Genomic DNA, 5,434 nt, shown 5'->3' with positions numbered 1-5,434 from the left:
CAGTCTCAGCAGAGACTTCTCTCGCAACCACAAGTGGGAAATCAACCCCACAATACTAAATCATCTATCCCAGAGATGGGGTTCCCCCTCGATAGACCTGTTTGCCACAAGCAAAAACAAGAAGTGCATTCCACATAAATTGGGAAGCACCTCTACTGGATGCATTCCCACCTTTCCTGCTGATCCAGTGCACTATTCTGAAAATCAGGCAGGACAAAGCAAAAGTCAGACTGGTAGTCCCCAAGTGGCCCAGACAGACTTGGTACCCGTACCTACTGCGGATGAGTATTCACCCACCATACAGTCTTCCACCAGTTTGGTCTCTGCTGACACAGAGGCACGACCCAGACATACACATACTCCACATCCACGCATGGATGGTGGGTGCCTGATGACTTCAGAGGTCGACTATCCTGAGTAAGTACAGCAAATCCTTGTGAACTGTCATAGACCTGCAACTAGAAAAATAATACAGTCAGAAATGGCACCTCTTCAAACTATGGTGCTTTGAACACAACTGCACTGCAATAGAAATACTTACCTGCTAGAACTACACAAAACAGGACTATCACTAATCAAAGTACACCTTGCTGCAATAGTGGCATAACATTCCCCTACACCCACTGCTGTAAGTGACCAAGAAGTGACCAATGGTAGGGATGATCCAGGAGAGTTTCTGCCAGTACTAAAAACAAGACATTTAAGGACGATGCTTAAGTCTTACTCACAAATTTCCTTCTTTTTATTTGAGTCTCATCATAAACATGACTTATGCTCTGATTCAGCAAAGCACTCCAGCATGGGCTTAACTTTGAGCCTGTGAATAGCTTTACTGAAGCCAATTAAGTATGTGCTTGAATGGTTTGCTGAATCAATACTGCTTTAATTCAGCTTTTCATCATTAATTTTCCTTTAAGGTTCTGATGTACAGAAGCAGAAGCCTTTCAGAATAAAAAACACTCTGTTATGCAAGGTGATTCTATATGTTCAAGTGTTGCATAAATGAAAACATAAATACAAAATTATGGTAAATGCTACATGTTTCAGTTTCATGAAAGAATTAAGTCATGTACAGCAGAAAGACTAATACTTGTCTCCTAAATAAATATCATGAATCAGGGTTGTGCTGAAATTTTTCCATGAACTGAGTCAGTTACACTTTACCTTAATAGGCATCAAGCGTAAAGCTATCAAGGCGGTTGCCAGTTAATAACACGGCTCTCACTTTGTGCTGTGTATTGTCTTGAATGGTGCTTGTAATGTTGATGCTGAGAACTCAGTGTTCACTTTCCTACCCAGAAGTTTCCAACTGGAGCTTGGATTTTCTCCTGGAACCATGGGCAGCGTGAGAGGCTTAATAGCTTCCGAAGTATGATTAAAGCTTAATTTATTTTGAGCAATGTCTGCAATTGTAATGGAACAGTACTGAAAAATTGCACTTGTGGTACATGGAAGAGGAGCTTTGTGATATAGGAGAAGGAACTGGATTAAAAAAACAAATGCCTTAAATCAAAGCCTCTGCCATTTACACTTGATTACAGCTATTAGGCAGGCATTGCTGGTGTTACTGTCGGGTGGGGGAAAGTCTTGCAGCTCAGCCTGCAACCTTTAGGCAGGATAATTATCCTTTTGGAGTTTTTCTTGAATTTTTATTTGGGATGAATCTTGCATTTTTCTTCTTTTTCAAAAGAAAAGATACTTGTCCCAATCCATAGAAACCCTTTCCACCAGTCCTTGCATCCCCACAGCTTTGCCATCACACCTAGATCCTGACTTGGGATCACCCTTTTATATTTTAGTTCTGAAATCCAATCTATCCAGCACTGCTCTTCCAATGCACCTGCCTTCCAGAAGTTTCTGGGCTGGTCTTCTCCTGCTATATGTGCCTCACTATCTGATGATTTTGTGCTGTGTACAGGTAGAGATAGGATGAGAGCCAACAAACTCATTTCACTTGTGACCAACATCATGGGCAATCCCGAGGTGACTCATAGACTCATAGACTTTAAGGTCAGAAGGGACCATTATGATCATCGAGTCTGACCCCCTGCACAGTGCAGGCCACAGAATCTCAACCACCCCTCTTAGAATAATCCTCTCACCTATATCAAAGATATTGAAGCCTTCAAATACTTTGAAGGACCCAACATGCAGAGAGTCCTTCAGCTGTGATCTGTGCCCAATGCTACAGAGGAAGGCGAAAAACCTCCAGGGCCTCTGCCAATCTACCCTGGAGGAAAATTCCTTCCCGACCCCAAATATGGCGATCAGCTAAACCCTGAGCATGTGGGCAAGACTCACCAGCCAGACACCCAGAAAGTTCCCTATAGCAACTCCTATCATCCCTCCATTGACCTATTTCCAACTGATAATAAATGGTCAATTAGTTACCAAGATCCTGTTATTTCATCCAACCATCCCCTTATCATAGAACTGGAAGAGACCCCAGAAGGTCGTCAAGTCCAGCCCCCCGCTCTAGGCAGGACCAATTCCAACTAAATCAACCCGGCTAGGGCTTTGTCAAGCCGAGACTTAAATACCTCTAGGGATGGAGACTCCACTACTTCCCTAGGTAACCCATTCCAATGCTTCACTACCCTTCTAGTAAAATAGTTTTTCCTAATATCCAATCTGGACCTCTCCCACCACAACTTGAGCCCATTGCTCCTTGTTCTGCCATCTGTCACTACTGAGAACAGCCTCTCTCTATCCTCTTTGGAACCTCCCTTCAGGAAGTTGAAGGCTGCTATCAAATCCCCCCTCACTCTTCGCTTCTGCAGACTAAACAGACCCAAGTCCCTCAGCCTCTCCTCGTAGGTCATATGCTCCAGCCCCCTAATCATTTTGGTTGCCCTCCGCTGGACCCTCTCCAATGCTTCCGCATCCTTTTTGTAGTGGGGGGCCCAGAACTGGACACAATACTCCAGATGTGGCCTCACCAAAGCTGAATAAAGGGGGATAATGACATCTCTGGATCTGCTGGCAATGCTCCTCTTAATGCGTCCTAATATGCCATTAGCCTTCTTGGCTACAAGGGCACACTGTTGACTCATATCTAGCTTCTCATCCACTGTAACCCCCAGGTCCTTTTCTGCAGAACTACTACTTAGGTGGTTGGTCCCCAGCCTGTAACTATGCTTGGGATTCTTCCGTCCCAAGTGCAGGACTCTACACTTGTCTTTGTTGAATCTCATAAGATTTCTAGTGGCCCAATCATCCAATTTGTCTAAGTCACTCTGGACCCTATCTCTGCCCTTAAGCGTATCTACCTCTCCCCCCAGCTTAGTGTCATCTGCAAACTTGCTGAGGGTGCAATCTATCCTCTCATCCAGGTCATTAATAAAGATATTGAACAAAACCGGTCCTAGAACCGAACCTTGGGGCACTCCACTAGAAACCGACCGCCATCCTGACATCGAACCGTTGATCACTACCCGCTGGGCCCGGCCTTCTAGCCATCTTTCTATCCATCTTACCGTCCATTTATCCAATCCACATTCCCTTAACTTGCTGGCAAGAATATTGTGGGAGACTGTATAAAAAACCTTGCTAAAGTCAAGGTATATAACATCCACTGACTTTCCCATGTCCACCGAGCCAGTTACCTCATCATAGAAGGTGGAGGATGATCTTTCACAGATTTTATTTTCATGGGCTCTTAGGTGACTGAGGAGTCTGATCCTTGAGCAACAGGATATTTGGCAGCGGTTTCAGGGAGTGTTGGAAGAAAGGGCTGGGTCACAACTGATGCAGAACAGTTGTCTGTCCTTTTTTTTCTGGTATTTTTCTGTGACCAGGGAAAGATAGTGTTCCTCAAAACTGGATGTTGCCTCTCTGACAAGTCTTCATCCATTCTCCTTATCCTGGGCTGCTATTTCTCAGGGTGCATTTACATGGCCGGGCTTAACTTGAAATAAGCTATGCAAATTAAGCTACATCAGTTGCGTAGCTTATTCGAAATTGGGAACATCTACACAGCACTTATTCAGAAATCGAGCACTCTTCCTCCGCCTTCCCTTGCTCCTCGTACAATGAGGGTTACAGGAATCGGGTAAGAAGTCCTCCAGCTTGACAGGACTTCAATATTATTTTGAAATAACTGCCTGCTGTGTAGACACGGACTAAGCTGCCAGTATGTGGTGTCAGCATTTCTCTTGAAGTTTATCTTAAGGAAGTCATTAAAAGCGTTTCTTGTGGCCTTCCTGTTTCCTTTCTACTCTGGTAGGCTGGCTCTACAGCAGTTGTTTTGGTTAGTGTGTATCAGGCATGTGCCCGGGGTGCCTGCTCCACCTCCGCCAGGACTGGGTAGTCAGGGCCTCAAGGAGTAGCCAGAATGGGAGGAAGCAAGGACCTGAGCAATGGGAGCTTTTGTTGTAAAACTAAGTCTCCTCTGTGCTGTTAGTCATGATGGGAACTACTGGAAATTTCAAGTCTCCCCTGTTTAGACAACAGTTCACCACCCAGTGAGGTTACTGCATACGATATAAGATGGAAAGGTGAGGCCACATACAAAACACTGACACTTTTCTTTTCTTTTCTTTTCTTTTCTTTTCTTTTCTTTTCTTTTCTTTTCTTTTCTTTTCTTTTCTTTTCTTTGCCATTGTTTGCCATTGTTTGCCAGCGTGTTGCTTGGGTTAATTTCCTGTATTCTGAGAGCACTATCAGACTTATCCCATTCACACAGACTGAGGAAGAGAAACATTCAGATGAAATGGAAAGGTGCAGGTTATGCTTAAGGAGTAAAGCTTCATTTTCCTTTTGCGAGAGATTGTTTACAGTTAACATATGCATTGGACATATCTGATATTTATAGGAAAGGGTTCCATTACAGTCTGACCCACAGCACTACATGTAAACATATCCAGCCTGCTTTGTGTCTTTATTCATTGGAGCAAGTCGGGGTGAACTTTTTGAGACATAATAGGAAACTCCTTTTCAGTGACTACCTTTGGCTTTGATACTTTGGGTGCTAGAAATTACACTACACTTCTCATCTATATTGTGTTTACTTGCCTTTAAGCTACGAATATACTGACAAGAAGCTGATATTGGAAAACAGTCTTAGGGTGCAGTGTTTCATAGCAACACACCTGGTGAAATGCTCAGGCAAGCAATTACAAAAATAAATTATCTGTCTTACTATCTGAACCACGAGGAGTAATGGTAGTTCGAATTAGAGAGCCTAATTCGAACTACCTACTCCGTGCCGCGTGTAGCCACGGGCATGGAGCCCGCACTAAGGGGGATTTAAAAATGGCGGTGCCCGGGAAGATGCAAATGAAGCCCGGGATAGTTAAATCCTGGGCTTCATTTGCAACTTCGAATGCCTCCATGAGCCATCCTAGGCTAGTTCGAACTAGGGTGGCAGTGTAGACATTACCTCTGTGCTTTATTATGTTTGCTGCTACAACAACTGACTCTCTCTTTTTTCCCC

This window comes from Pelodiscus sinensis, chromosome 27, assembly GCF_052426305.1.
Source record: "Pelodiscus sinensis isolate ZL-2025 chromosome 27, ASM5242630v1, whole genome shotgun sequence".
NCBI lineage: Eukaryota > Metazoa > Chordata > Testudines > Trionychidae > Pelodiscus > Pelodiscus sinensis.
The sequence above is the reverse complement of the archived record's forward strand: the minus strand, read 5'-3'. Positions refer to the sequence as shown.